Here is a 16382-nt window from a genome sequence, read left to right on the forward strand (position 1 = left end):
ATGTTACTTTAAAATATATGCTCTATTTCATTCCATTTTACAAAAGGGAATACATTTACATTTGTACAATACTGTCAGGGGGCTTTTTAGTGCTTATTTACAAAAAAAAAAAAAAAGGTTGTTGTAGGGGCTCGAACCCTGCCTGCCTACTCTTAGGCCGGCAACTCTACCGCTAAGCTATTATTTCTTGGCTTACTTTGCATATTTAGTTCTTATATCCTTTTCCACTGACTGCTAACTGTGATTGCGCTTAGTAGCACACCCGCAAGCACACAGTAGCAAACATTTACGGGTTTAAAAAAAAAAAAGGTTTTAATTTAATTTTATAACATCTCTTCACTTTATACAGTGATGGTCTATCGGGGCATGTGTTGTGTAGTGTGTTTATTCACATTTTCATGGCCTTTCTCGTGGCTGTTTACTTTCAGCCATTCTAGTCTTCCGGGGTCGCGTCCGCTTGCTGGGCGTAGCCTACAGACACGCTTCTACTCTCTTACACGGACCGTGTAAGAGTTACTAGTGTGATTCAGCATGCCTCATGCACCTCATGCATATGCATGACATGCTGACATCACACAGTTTAACTGCAGCCTCCGTGTAAGAGTTATAACTCTTACACGGAGGCTTCCTGAATCTGGCCCAAGCTGAGTTTTGATAATATTCTGCTTTAACAATTTTGTTACTGGCCAAACTTTTTTCCTTTGCTCCAAAACCTTTGTAGAATAGTCATTATCAAACCTAATTGGGTTTTGAATAAGTTTTAATGGACTTTTCCTCCATGCAGATTTTAGGACCAACTCCTTGTCCAAGTAAGATAGAAACTTTATGACTATTGATCTGGGAGGAGTAGAGGAGGATGTTGACACTGGCTTTCCTAAAGCTCTATGAGCCCTTTCAATACCAAAGGACAGACCCTCCTTTAAATCTACAAACTCTGGAATCCAGGTATTCAGGAAAGAAATTATATCTTCTCCTTCAGCTCTCTCAGGGATGCCAAAAATCCTTATATTTTACCTTCTTTCCCTGTTTTCCAGGTCATCCACTTTATTGAGAAGCCAAGTGTTTTCTTTGATGAGGAAATCTTTCTGGCTTTCTTCTTCCTTCAGTCTTCCATCAAGATCATTCAGGGATGCTTCTAAGTATGTTATTCTGGATTGATGCTGTTGTTTAAGTTCCTTGAGAGAATCAGTTTGTTTCTGACAATTTTCCTTGAGGTTTTGTAAATGCTCTTGAAAATTAATTTTTAGTGAGAGTTCTTGTGGAGCAGATGTCACAAGCTGCATTTCTTTTTTTAAAGCCATGTCAGAATGAGAAATCTTCGAAGTGCTCATCTCCACAAATGATATATTTTCCTTTATAATTTGACCTCTCCTAAGTTCACCAAAGTTACTAATAATATAGTTTATACTTTCATCTACCAATTCTAAGTATTTTTGCTAAAATAAAATAAGCTATTTCCTGTTTTTTATACTAGTTTCATGGAGCTGTAAAAAACTGCTGCTGTCAGTTGACCATCTTGGCTCCACCCTCAAGAGGTTCTTAATTTCTGATGTGATCAGTAGCTAGTTGTGTGTATATTCAGCACATCATAGAATGTCAAGGAAGTGCCATGGATATCTTAATCTATAAGGAAAGTTGTTCAAAAATTCCTTTCAAATTTTTAAGCAACAAGAGAAAATGATTCAGACTTACCACAAACTGTTGAGGTAATGGGTCTCAGTGTTGGGTCATAAGGACATTTATGAATCATTAGAATGCTGAATATACAAGGAATTCATGGATGTTCAACATTTAAAAAAGACTGCAAAGATCTAAAAATAGAACTATCCATTAAGTCCTGTAAATTAATGTCAATGTTCTTGAATGCAAGATACACATCATTTTTCGAACAATAGTGTAAAAAATATTGTCATATAACAAATTCAGCATTTTGGAGGAATAGTCAGTAGATTACTTAAGAACCACATCACTGTCCTTACTTTTCATAAGCTGAAGTGAACTGTCACTGGACAAGTGCCTCACTGTATACAGTTTATCCTTTGATATTGATTATTACATTAATATTGATGATAAAAGATTGAAAGGAATTTTGAAGAAGAGATTTGTTGTAGCACTTCCTTAATGCTCTACAATGGCTTGAATATAGACATGATGTACTATTGGTCAAAGTGGACATTTATGACCTCTTCACTGTCATAACATAAGATATGACAATGACGTGTTTGAGGTATATATAATTAATGTCTGTGTTTTACTTCATTGTTTTGTTGACTTGTTTTGTGTTTTGCGGACGTTGATTTAACAAATAATTTTTTCACTTTTGAGAGTGAATTTTGCAACTTTCTGGTGTTGTTGTGGGGGCAGCATCAGCCCCCATTTTTGCAAATTAGTTTTTGATTAAATGGGATCCTGATGATGTATTCAACAGTCCTTACACTGATTATTTACATTTATATTTACGATACTTACAAAATATTTTTGTTCTTTAGTCCAGTAACACAATGTTTGACAGAATTATTCCAGTTCTTTTTTAAAAATTTTTTTTTTGCAGTTTCTTAGTTTAGCTCTTTTTTGTCTGGCTTGTACTATTCTTTAAGACATGTTTCTTTTTTTTTGTACTGAGGCACAAAAACAGACAGACCTCCCCCCCACAATAGATTAGTGTCTGCCTGTCTTCCTCACACACAAGAACACACTGAAAAAAATTGGATGTGGTATTTCAGCCTCAAAACAGTCAGTGAAAAGCTTTCTCTCACATGAGTGTTTACAGAAGTGCAGAAACAGGGCCCCAAGTAGACATCTGTCTACCTGTCTTCCACAGATACAAGAACTCATCGTAAAAAAAAAATAAATGTGATATTTCATACTCAAAACAGTTTGTGAAAAGTTATGTATTATTTATTTCTGGTTTGGTTTAGAAGTGCCAGCCACTGCTGACTTTAAATCCCCTTGGTGTGAACTGTTGTTCCATTCTCCCCCCAGCCCACTGCATTTTGAGGTAAACCCCAGGTATTTTTCTTCATTGGTGGGGTCTCAAATTTCCAGACAGAAGTGGCCATTTTTGGCCTTTATAGATTTAGAATAGGGAGAGGAACATATGAGCAGGGAGCCATCATAGAGCACGTGGAATAGCTGTTGAGCTGATAGGTAATGTCCTATGTGTAATAATGCTTGTTTGGGTAGACATGCATGCGGGTACATGAGAGGAACACCCTGCCTCTGCAGTGATGCTAACTCCTCGAAGTCTTCAGCCATATCCTTCCAGTTTTGATAGTTTTCTTCAACTCTTCACTTGAAAGCAAGATGCACACCCCCCCCCCACATGAAAGAGATGAGTAGGAATTATCTCATCATTCACTAACAGCACTACCTCATTGGAGTGTTCATGTCCTTTGCCAACTGTCAAACTTGGGTCTTTTGGATTGTAAAGGCTTCCTTCCTCTATTTCATGATGCCAGTTATATTATTACAGAATGATTATGACACCATAGCTCCATGCATCTGTAGAGAATTATGCGTATTTTTTTCACAGTTTAGTGGAATCTCTCCTCTGTTTAGTTTGTTTGGCGTTTCTCTTCATATATTGGCCAGCCACAGACCACTGGGTCATAGCTTATAAGCACTGCTGCTGTTTTCTTTTAGACTTTGATGATGTGAGTCTGTAGAATATTTTTCTTTAAATAACAGTTTGTTCAAAGTGTATGCAAACATACTTCTTTCTTTATAAAACAAACTTCTCAAACACAAAACTGTTGAACCAAAAAAAGTACAGCACAGCAACTGAAGAGTACAACCATTAATAACAGTTAAGCGCTTTCTTCCCACTTCATAGAGACTTCCTCTGAACAATCTATACATCCCCACCCAGCCTTTAAATAGCAGATCATTTAAACAATTACCCAATTAATTAATTATACAAACAAAATTAATTGACATTGTTTAAAACATAATTAATACATTAAAAATGTATTTGACCAAATACATAATATATATATATATATACACACTAAAAAATACATGTATATGTACATATTCTATCCTAAACGATTTTTCAGTTTTAAAGCACAAGTAATAGCAATGGCTTCATTAATGCCTGGATACTCAGTTGTGTTCAAACCCAACTGCCATTTTAACTCAGAAATATCTAAGTGTATGCCCAGACTTCTTCCTTGAGAATCCTTAATAAGTTGCTGAATTACCAAAAACTTAAATTCATAACCAGTATGCTCCCTAATATGCCTAAATAAGTCATTGGTCATCCTACCATGTCTAATATCCAGTAAATGTTCAGCAATTCTATTCTTAAAATACCTACTAGTTTTTCCTACATAAAATATAGGACATTGCTGACACCTGGCCACATATACCACATTGAGACTGCAACAATTATAATGCCCATTAATATATATATATATATATATATATATATATATATATATATATATATATATATATATATATATATATATATATATATATATATATATATATATGTATATATATATATATATATATATATATATATGTATGTATATATAGGTGTACCATTTAAGCTATAAAAATCACCTGTTTCCAAAATGTATGGAAAAATGTGCACATCCTACACTTATAAATCCCTCTAATTTTATAATTATGACGACTACTTCTATCAGCAGCTGTCTCCAAAATATTCTTGAACGATCTATTCTGTCTGTAGACTATCTTTGGTAATTTGCCTACCCTCTGTCCTACATTTTGGTCATATTTCAAAATTTCCCAGGTATTTTGAATAATATCAACTATATTACAGGTGTTCAAGTTACATGTTCTGATAAAGCTCAAGCAAAAATCATTATTTGAACCACCTTCCCTTATACTGTGTGGCATTACACCTCTACCACGCTGTCCTGCCAAAATTGGTTTATATATGCGTATCATGCGCTTCTGTTTTACTTCTTCACTTATTTGGTTTAGCAATTCATGTGGGTACCCTCTCTTGCTAAAAAGCTGTTTGATAAAGTGCAATTCATTAACAAATTCATTGTCAGAAGTGGCCATCCTGGCAGCCCGAACCATTTGCCTTTTTACTGTTGATTTTTTTCTGATGGGACAGGTGCCAGCTGTTATGTTCCAAATAGGAATTTGAAAAAATGAGCTTCCTATAAATAGCCGATTTCAACTTTTTTCTCATATATAAAATGTCAAATCCACATCTAAATAAGTAATGTGTGTTCCACTATATGTGTAGGTGAATTTTAAAAAATTCACTGTGGTGTTTATGAACTCAAATTGTTTGAGCTCGGGTTCAGAACCCTTCCAAACAACAAACAGGTCATCCAAAAACCTGGTATAATATTGGATCTTACTTGAATACACCCCTTCCAGTATATACTGCTGTTCCCAATAGGACATGACATAGTTAGCAAAAATGGGGGCACATGCTGCCCCCATTGCAACTCCTGTTAGCTGTTTATAATATTGTCCTTTGAAATAAATATAGTTGTTTTTTAATACAACCTCCATTAGGGTAACATACTTATTTATTTCATCTTGGTCTTATATACCTGTCTTGTTTAACTGGGTCTCAAACTATTCACAACCTGCATGGTAGGGTATAACAGAAAATATGTCACAAACATCAATAGTAACCATAATAATATTCTCATCTAATGTTAACTTGTCCAACCTTTCCAAAAAATTTCCATGAGTCTCAAGTTATATATGGAAAGACCATTAAACCTTTTTGTAGATAGAAATCCAAAAATGTATTAATGAAACAAGTTTTTGAATGCTTTCTGTCCACTATTACATACATACATACATACACATGTTTCAAGCACGGGCATTAATGCCCTTCTAGCTTGCCAATATACCAAAACACTTGTTCCTGTAATAAATGTCCAAGCTGTTCTTAAAAATATCTAAATTAGTACTTGCTTTAATGTCATTTGGTAGTCTGTTCCAAGCATCAGCTACTCTATCAGAGAAACAATTAATACACTTCTCATTCCTATAGAGTATTCTACATAGGTTATCTGATGATTCTCTAGTACTTTTTGATAACCCCAAACATTCCCAGAGGTAGTTGTCCCTAAATGCCATATATACCTGAATAAGATCTCCTCTTAAATATCTGTAAGAGACACTGTAAAAGTTAAGATATTTTAGTCTTTCATAATAACTTTGATTTTCACATCCATGGATGCCCTTGGTATATTTCCTCTGTACTCTTTCCAGTTTATACATGCTTGTTTTTCCTATAGTGTTTCCATATTGTTATTCTATACTCAAGTTTGGGTCTAATGTAACTAACAAACAATGACTTCATTATGCTTGATTTCCTAGACTTTATAAATCTTTTTATACAGCCTATAGTTCTATAACTATCATTAGCCAATTGGTTGATATGATTAGAAAAACTCATAGCTGAATCTGCCCATATACCCAGGTCCTTAAATGAGTCTACAGTTTCAATCACTGTGTGCTGTACTAAATATTCACCTTTCAGTTTATGTCTCCCAAATCTCATATGCTTATATTTTTATGTATTTATCAACATATTATTCTCCTGTGCCCAAACGGTTGTTGTTGTATCTTTCGGCTTTTCCCGGTTAGGAGTCGCCACAGCGGAACTCCGGTCTGCTAATGATTGGCAGTAGATTTTTATGTACCGAGTTACCAGCCCTGACGCACAACCTTCAACGAAGGTATGCCCATTCACGCATCTCTCCACAAAGAAGACGCTTTTAGCTGAGAATCGAACGGTCAGTTTAGTTAAATTATTTTGCAGACATGCCTTATCTGTAACACTTGTAATCAGTTTACCCAATTTCAGGTCGTCAGCATATAGACTGTAGAATACCTCAGATGAAAAAATAAGGTCCGAAAGATAAAATCTAAACAAGTAAGGGCGTAGGACAGAGCCCTGTGGGACACCTTGACTGTAACCAAGGATTTCACCTGTCAAGTTGGTGTGTGATACTTGCCATGTCCTATTTGTAAGCCATGCAGCTATCCATCTTTTCAACAGTACATCAATACCTAGTTGAACTAATTTATTGATCAGTGTTTTATGTATGACCCTGTCAAATGCTGAAGTTAAATCTATATAAATCACATCACAGCACAATTTTTCATTCATAGCTGTTATTATATTGTTATAGAACATCATGTTACAGGGGATAATAGATCTATTTTCAACATATGCACTATGATATATAGGGTTTCAAGTCCCTACCTGTCCAGTTCTTACAATAACTTATCCAGTATTACCGTCTCCATTATTTTTCCACAACATGAAAGTAGACTTAAGGGTGTATATGATTCTCGGTTTGTCCTACTCCCTTTTCCCTTAAAGACAGGTTTAATAAGTGCATGTCTCCAATCTTGAGGAATCTCCCCATATTTATAAGACCTAGTGAATAGTAGATATAATGGTAGTGTAAGTTCTTGCTGAAGTGTTCTCAGGTCATTGTTACTTATTCCATCTCCTCCCTGCGCTTTGTTTGGATCCAGTTTGCACAGTTCTTTTTTAATATAATCTAATTTGATTCCAGTATCTGGGGTTACCTGGATGTCACTAGGACAACTTACCACCCCTTATCTGGAGCCAAACTGTTTTGCATAAGATTTTGTAAATATATCTATAATCTGTTGTGTCTGAGAATAAATTTTAGAATCTGCCCACAGTTATCTTTACTCCTTCCACATCTTATGTATCTATAAAAAGGTTTCCTATTATGCTTGATATTGTTATATAAATTTTCTTCAAATTTTTCTTTATCTTGTCTAACACTATGCTTAATCTGTTTGTCCAGCTTGTTTATTTCAATTTTCAAAGTTGTAGTTTGACCTCTCTTCCATTTCTTATATTCTTTGTCTCTCACCTTAATCAGGTGTCTTGTTCTTATGGAAATATACCCCCTGATGTTGCGTGCCTAGATCCTGATGTAAACATTTTTTTTTACTTTTTGAAATCAAACAATTTCTCTGTCAAAAGTTTTCCACATTTCATCTGCAGTTTTTCCACTGAATACCTCACTCCAGTTAGTTTTATATAGTAACTGATCTGAAGTAGTTACTTCATTTGTTCTGCAACCTGTGGGTCTCGGATCCGACCTCGGATCCGACCGGCAGCTTTCCAAGCTTCAAGATCTGAGCTCCTAGCTCCTCCCCTCTACCCACAATCCCCTGTCACCACCACACTACCTCAGATCGTTTTTGCCGCAGCTTGAATAACAAGCGTCTTGAGAAGAGCTCCTGAGCTTAGACAGGGAAGTGAATATATTTTTTCAAGAGATTTTCTTAAAACTTTAATAAGTTAAAAAGAAGAATATTTAGAGTGTTTCTCTGCCCTTTTTTGTTTTCGGGATTGCGTTTTTATTCAGTTAAACCTTCCACTAGGTGTTTGGGCGTGTGAGTGTGTGTGTCAGCAAAATGGCCGAAGGCCATAAAGCTATTTTTTCAAAGTGCACTGGGTGTGGCCATAAGCTTTCCCCAGCTGATGGCCACACTCAGTGCGTTATATGCCTGGGGGTTGTCCATTTGTCTTCAGACTGCCAGGTTTGCGCAGCCTTCAACCCCCGGGCTGTGAGGGACAGGAGGAACAGGCTTATTCTGGCGGGATTGCTTCCCCCGGAGGAGACCTCTTCCTCCTCTCCCTCCAAGGTGCAGGCTGCCCAGGTAGCTTCGGCACCCCTGATTCCCTCGACTCAGGCTGGGATTCAACCTCCCACTACTGCCTTGAGTACGAGGGAAGTTCAGTCTTCTTCTTCTAGGGAAAAGCACAGGGAGAAGCACAGACACAAGAGGCGAGCCGAGCCTCATCTCTCGGCTCCGCCTTCAAAAATTGTTAAATCGCCTCTGAGGGTATCTGGACCTTCTCCTTCTCGGCTCCGATCTCCTTCATTCTCACCGGAGCCGGAGGAGGAGCTCCTATCACCCTCGAGGTCATCGAGGCGGCCCTCCAGGCCCGCCTCTACGACCTCCTCTAGATCTACTAGGTCTCTCTCCGACACCAATATGGATAGGATGATGGGTCGGTTTTTGCAGACCCAAATGCAGATGGGGGTGCTCCTGCCCTCCACGGGAGTGCAGCTTCAATATTTGCCCCGATTTCTCCTTCTTCAACCCGGATCCGGGTTTTGGAGTCTTCGGATCCAGGCCCTTTCGGAGCTGGGGTTTTGTCGGCGCCGGTGGCCCAAGCCTTCTCGACGCCAACCATACCCTCGAGTATCTCGGATCCGAGCTCTCGGGGCCATGGGCCGGGCGTCGGATCCGTGGGAGCGGGTGCATCTTCGGCACCGCCTATGTCGGAGAGCACCTCCCTTTCAGATCCGATGGCTTCGGCTCCAACCCTGATCCCTGTCTCGGAGCCGAGGAGACTGCTCTCGGGGCCGGAAGAGAGTAGTTCTCCCTTGGCGTTCGAGGTAGTGGAGAAGGCACTGTCGAGGTCTTCTAGGTCCCCGACTCGGGCTTTGGATCCCTCCACTCCCCTATTGCATACGGGCCTAACTTCCATCATCCTTCCATCGGGACAGCCTGCTCAGACCATCCAGTTGGTTCCCTCGGAGGAACAAGAGGCTGTTGATGAGCCCTCTTCTGACAGTCCCACAGAGGAGGTGCCTCGTAAACGGACGTGTAAAAGGAGGCACATGGACTCCCCCGAGTCCGTCACCACAGATACGGACTTAGAGGAAAGGGAAGGTTCCCCAAGGTCACCCCCTGAGGATGTCTCCTTTGGAGACATCATGGAAATGTTGCGTATTGGGGGGGGGGGGGTCTGCCCAAAAACCTTCCTCGGATGAGTCCGTATTTCTGGAGGCGTTTGAAGCGGGCCCATCTACCTCCTGGGTGTCCCCACCGGCAGATCCCCTGGTAGATCTCCTGACTACCAGGGCTTGGCAGGATCCCGACACCGTGGAGCCTATCCCAAGCCGACCGGATAAAATCCTTAGCCCCCCCCCCCCTTCAGACAGGCAGGCTTGGGCCAAAGGGTCTCCAGTTGATGCCATGTTGGTGGCTGCTGCCACTAAGAGATAACTCTCCCAGGAGAGCTCCACGGACCACCCACCAGACAAGGAGTCCCGGGCGCTGGACCGTATAGGGAAGCGGACCTTTGCTTCAGCAACCTTCTCCGTGAGGGTGCTGAATTATATGGCACATGTCATCAGGCTGCAACGGGATTTGATCAAGGAATACACTGCAGCTCCACCTGAGTCCATGTCGGTCGAGGACAAAACCGCGTTCCTGACACGTATGGCCACTCTCAAGTCCATTTCAAATACGTCCATGCGGCTACTGTCTTATGCTACGGAGGGAGCCGCAAGGGCTAGCGAGGCAGGTGTTGTCTTGAGACGTCACGCCTGGTTCCATCTTTGTAATTTCGCGGAACCTTTCAAGGCGTCCTTCGCGTACGCACCGTTTGACGGCTCTTCGCTTTTTGGCAAGACCGTACGCGATGCACTAGTCCAAAGCGAGAAGGACGGGAAGACGCTGTCTGCTGTCGGAGTCCGCTTCTCGAGCCCCCAACGTTCCTTCTCAAGGAATCAGAGGGGGCAAAAGAAGCTGTGGTTCCGCAAGTCTCAGCAATCCTATCCAGCTTCGGACTCCGCACCCTCCAGAGGCAGAGGAGGGCAGAGTGGACGCCGGCCCAGAGGCAGAGGGGGTCTGCGTAACTTCAGGTCTAGGGAGCCTTTCTCTGAGAGACCCGCGCAGCAGCCCTGAGGGCTTACCCAACTGTCCAGCTCTGGAGGCAGTCGGGGGGAGTTTAACGAAGCACCTGTCAATGTGGGAGTCCATCACGAACGATCGATGGGTGCTCTGAATCATATCCAGAGGCTACAAAATTCCCTTCCTATTTCGTCCTCCCTCAGGTGGTCACCTCTCCAGTGTCCCACCCAATCAAAGAGAGGCGGCGACCGTAGACATTTCAAATTTGTTAGAAAAAAGAGCCATCCAGCGGATCCCCTCAGACCAATCCGAATCGGGCTACTACTTAAGGTTCTTTTTAGTGCCAAAAAAGACGGGGGACCTCAGGCCCATTCTAGACTTGTCCGCCCTGAACATGTTTGTCCCCAAAGAAAAATTCCGGATGGTCACTCTGCAATCTATTCTCCCCTTAATGCAGGAGAACGACTGGATGTGCTCCATAGACCTCAAGGACGCATACTACCACATTCTAATGGACAGACGGTCCAGGAGGTTCCTCCGCTTCCAGCTAGGGGCCAGTCATTACCAGTTCAGGGTCCTTCCGTTCGGACTCACCTCAGCCCCCAGGGTGTTCACCAAAGTCATGGCAGTGGTTGCGGCCCACGTGAGGCTTCAGGGCATAAGGGTCTTTCCGTACCTAGACGACTGGCTCCTCACAGCAACCAACAGGCATCAACTTTGTACCGCGAGAGACTATGTGCTGTCTCTTGCCGACAGCTTGGGCATCTCAGTCAATATACCAAAATCCTTTCTTCATCCTGTGCAAGCATTAGATTTCATAGGAGCCAGGCTAGATTCCCGATCTTCTCGGGCCTTCTTGACCTCGGACAGGCTGTCCAGCCTCTCACTCCAGGTTTTGGCTCTTCTTCGCACCAAAGCTCCGCCGGTGGAGTTAGTCCTGAGAGCACTAGGCTCGATGGCAGTGGCTATCGGCCTCTCTCTCCATGCTCGCCTAAGGATGCATATATTACAGTAGACACTCCAAGTTCAATGGTCACTGTTAATCCACCCATTGAACACTCCTATCCCCCTGAGCAGAGTTTACAGGAAATCCCTCCTTTGGTGGCTTCACTCCCCAGAACTCAGACAAGGGAGACCCTTTGTGATCCCCCCCCCCCCAGGTCACGTTAACCACGGATGCTTCTTGCCTAGGGAGGGGGGGGGCATTGTTTGGGCAGAAACGTCCAAGGTACGTGGACCTTGTCGGAGACCGCCTTGCGCATAAATGTTCTGGAGATGAGGGCGGTGCTTCTAGCGTTGCAGGCTCTCCAAGACCTTCTACCACTAGGAACGATTGCAATACAGACAGACAATATGTCAGTGGTCTGGTATATAAACAGACAAGGGGGAACCAGATCCTACCCTCTTTGTCGAGAAGCCATGAGATTTGGGAATGGGTGATATCCACCAACCGCTTTCTGATAGCACTGCACATTCCGGGATGATCCAACATTCTGGCGGACAAATTGAGTCGAGTAATTCTCAGTCCTTACGAGTGGTCTCTCAATCCGAAAGTTGCGAAGGAAATTTTCCACAAGTGGGGTTGGCGTCGCTGCGATCTTTTTGCTACCCCCAAAACACAAAATGCAGCGAGTTCTTCGCAATTCTTCCCCCAGAAGGGGAGAGCCCCAGAGACACTCTGATTCATGCTTGGCCTCCCGGTCTACTCTATGCTTACTCCCCGCTTCTGCTCATGGCGAAGTTCATTCAGAAAGCCGCACGGTTGGGGAGCAAAATTATCCTCATAGCCCCATTCTGGCCTCGTCAAATCTGGTTTCCTTACCTGCGGTCTCACAGTCTCTCATCCCCTTTAATCCTGGATCCCATTCCAGATCTGATATCGCACCCAACAGGGTGCCCAACACCGAACCTGGTAAACCTCAAGCTCGCGGCTTGGTTGATCCAGTTCGACTAATGGCAAGGACTCCCGGTATCTCATCACCAGTGAAAACTATTCTGGTAGCGGCTCATAAACCGTCCACCAGGAAAATCTATAATAGCAAGTGGAAATGATTTTCTATCTGGGCTAACAGCCAAGGTCTCAACCCCTTTACTGTTCCGATTCCTACAGTCTTGGATTTTTTGTCCATGATTTTTGAACAAGGGGCCAGTGCATCAACGGTAAAAGTACAGTTGGCAGCAATATCCCATTTTCATGTGGGAAACGGATTAGGATCTCTAGCATCTACAAAATTGTGTAAGACATTCTTGCGTGGCGTTTTCCTTCTCAAGCCACCAGTGAAATCCGTAACTCCCCCTTGGGACTTAACCTTTGTTCTGTATTTCTCAGGCTTATAAGGCATCAGGCAAAACAACTCCATTCAAAATCCGTGCACATTCCACAAGGTCCATCGCAACTTCTGCAGCCTTCTGGTTCAGGATGCCGTTGGACGACATATGTTCAGCAGCCACTTGGTCTTCTGCTCATACGTTTATTTCTCATTATAAGCTGGACATGATATCTAGAAGCAGGGTGTCCTTTGGCTCCGCTGTGCTTCGGAATATCCTCCCATAGACCACCCAGGTTTCTTTGTTTAGGTAGCTGGGGACTCTGTCCCACAGGTTGCAGAACAAATGAAGTAACTACTTCAGATTTAGAAGTTATGTACTCACCATAACGTTCCATCTGAGTAGGTACTTCATTTGTCTGCAACCACCCCCCCCCCTGCCATCCCCCTAACCTGTATCGGGTTTCTAGGATCTTTATGATTCTTGAGAATATCTGAACCTGTTTATTACAGGTTTTTTCAGGTAATACAGCAAAACTGATCTGAGGTAGTGTGGTGGTGACAGGGGATTGTGGGTAGAGGGGAAGAGCTAGGAGCTCGGATCTTGAGGCTTGGAAAGCTGCCGGTCGGATCCGAGGTCAGATCCGAGACCCACAGGTTGCAGTCAAGCGAAGTACCTACTCAGATGGAATGTTATGGTGAGTACATAACTTCTAATTTTGCTTTCCTGTAATCTGTAATTAACCTTCTGTGCATTGGCTTAGATTTCAGTTTGGCAGAATTATTTGGTCTGAACTTAGGGTTATTGAGTCCTTTATGGATCTTGGGTATCCCAAATATATTAGATACCATAGGATGTTGATTTACCATATACCTATGTTCATCTTCATTTATTTGCCCTTGATACAACATATCTTCCAAGCATAAATCTATTTTCTTATAAGATATATGTATTTCATTCAATAATACTTCCACATATGTTCCATCCATTAATATAACATTCATTCCATTTAGGTAATCTCCCTTGTCCATAATGACCACTCCATTACCCTTATCAGGCTTCATTGTTCAAATATTAGAGTCCTTAGCTAAATCAAATAACAATTCCTCCTCTTCTTTTGTAAGGTTACTAACATGTCTTTTGTTATTATTTTGTTTGTAAACCTGCCTAATCTCCTTTTCACACACTTTCTCATATATTCTTATTAAATTGTTCACAGGAGGGTTAAATACACTTGGCTTTTTAAGCCTGCATCCCTGTGTATCCAAAGTATGGTCACTACTATTAAACCATGCTTTTAAATTAAGTTTACGAGTAAAACATTTTAGATCTATTAAAATGTCAGTTATTTTCTCCCTCCTACTAGGAACAAAGGTGAAACCGTTTGCTAAAAGACTGACATGCTTTACACCAACTACTCTACCCGAATAGTTGTACACTTTAAAATCTTGAGCTTTATTCAATAATATACAGGGTTCAAAAACAGTTATCGTTTCATCAAAATTTTCAAAGGAATTAATTGCTGCATCAAAATCCAGACAGACATTACCAGAAACATCATTTATATCCACATTGCCATTATGTTCTACATTAAAGTCACTTACTGAAACCACATTTTCATTATTACTAAACTTGCCTTCAAAAACATTTGTAACATTAATCACATCATTAGAGACACAGTCATTTGTTCCCTGTACCAGTCCAACATTAATACTTGTGTAGTCATTGTTAACACTTACGTTGTTCATAAGTGCCAAGGCTATGTCCATCAGTTGTTCCGCCGTCGACTCCTGCTCCTTCCATTCTTCGGTCTGGCCCCTTGAACTACATAGTCTCTGTAAGTTTTCCCGCAAAAATGGGGCTGCTGTTCTTTATTCCTCAGGCTTTTGGACAGTGTCACTCCATCGTCGACCTGGTTGAACTGCTGAGGATGTGTACGTTGCTGTTGATGTAATCTCGTTCCTGACGTCACTTTCTCTTCCTCAGCTGCCTCGATATTGGTTCTTTCATGACCGTTGACATGGGAACTTGCTGAAAACGGGTACGCCTTCTTTTTGGCATACTCGTTCCTGTCCCTCTTAATTTTATTCATTTTTCTTGCGAATATAGTGGCACAAACACTGTCTACAGTTGTAAAAATGTTGGTATAATTAATTTTATACCGCTCAAAGGACAAATCAACCTGAATTTGTGTTTCTCATCCAGTTCTTTTGATAATTTGTCCATAGCTTGAATATTTTATTTTACCATTAACTTCAATAGTTCAATGCCCATCCGATCAAATAAGCAGTGCAATTCATTAAGTAGGTCAGGGTTACCTTCCACTCTGTTGGGATATTTCCATATCCTTAACCCACGAGGTATTTGCCCCAACTCAGTATTTCTTTCCAGATATGCTATCTCCATCTGGAGCTTCTTAAAAGCCAGCATATCTTTTCAAATACCTTTAATTTCTCCATCAATGAAATTTTGAAATATGACCAAAATGTAGGACAGAGGGTAGGCAAATTACCAAAGATAGTCTACAGAAAGGATAGATCATTCAATAATATTTTGGAGACAGCTGCTTATAGAAGTAGTGGTCATAATTATAGAATTAGAGGAAATTATAACTATAGGATGTGCACATTTTTCCATACATTTTGGAAACAGGTGATTGTTATAGGTTAAATGATACTTATATATATTTTAATGGGCATTATAATTGTTGCAGTCTCAATGTGGTATATGTGCCCAAGTATCAGCAATGTCCTATATTTTATGTAGGAAAAACTAGTAGGTATTTTAAGAATAGAATTACTGAACATTTACTGGATATTAGACATGGTAGGATGACCAATGCCTTATGTAGGCATATTAGGGAGCATACTGGTCATGAATTTAAGTTTTTGGTAATTCAGCAAATTATTAAGGATTCTCAAGGAAGAAGTCTGGACATACACTTAGATATTTGTGAGTTAAAATGGCAGTTGCATTTGAACGCAACTGAGTATCCAGGCATTAATGAAGCCACTGCTATTACTTGTGTTTTAAAATTGAAAAATCTTTTAGGATAGAATATGTACATATGTATGTATTTTTTAGTGTGTGTGTATATATATATATATATATATATATATATATATATATATATATATATATATATATATATATTATGTATTTGGTCAAATACATTTTTAATGCATTAATTATGTTTTAAACAATGCCAATTAATTTTGTTTGTATAATTAATTAATTGGGTAATCGTTTAAATGATTTGCTGTTTAAAGGCTGGGTGGGTATGTAGAGATTGTTGTGAGGAAGTCCCTATGAAGTGGAAGAAAGCGATTAACTGTTATTAACAGTTACACTCTTCAGTTGCTGTGCTGTACTTTTTTTGGTTGTATACTTTCTCTGTACAAAGTTGCCTGCCTGAGTTTTGAGGCATTCTGTCCTTAGTTCTTTGCTAGTGTATGTTTACAAGT

The 16382-nt window shown here is 40.8% G+C and overlaps 1 protein-coding gene across 1 annotated transcript in view; it reads left to right on the forward strand.

Annotated features, from left to right (window-relative positions):
* LOC122793057 overlaps positions 1 to 16382 on the forward strand; it is a 1451532-nt gene that overhangs the window by 414775 nt on the left and 1020375 nt on the right. The window lies entirely within an intron of this gene.

Source organism: Protopterus annectens, chromosome 1.part0 (genome assembly GCF_019279795.1).
Source record: "Protopterus annectens isolate FY-2018-M chromosome 1.part0, PAN1.0, whole genome shotgun sequence".
Classification (NCBI taxonomy): Eukaryota; Metazoa; Chordata; order Ceratodontiformes; family Protopteridae; genus Protopterus; species Protopterus annectens.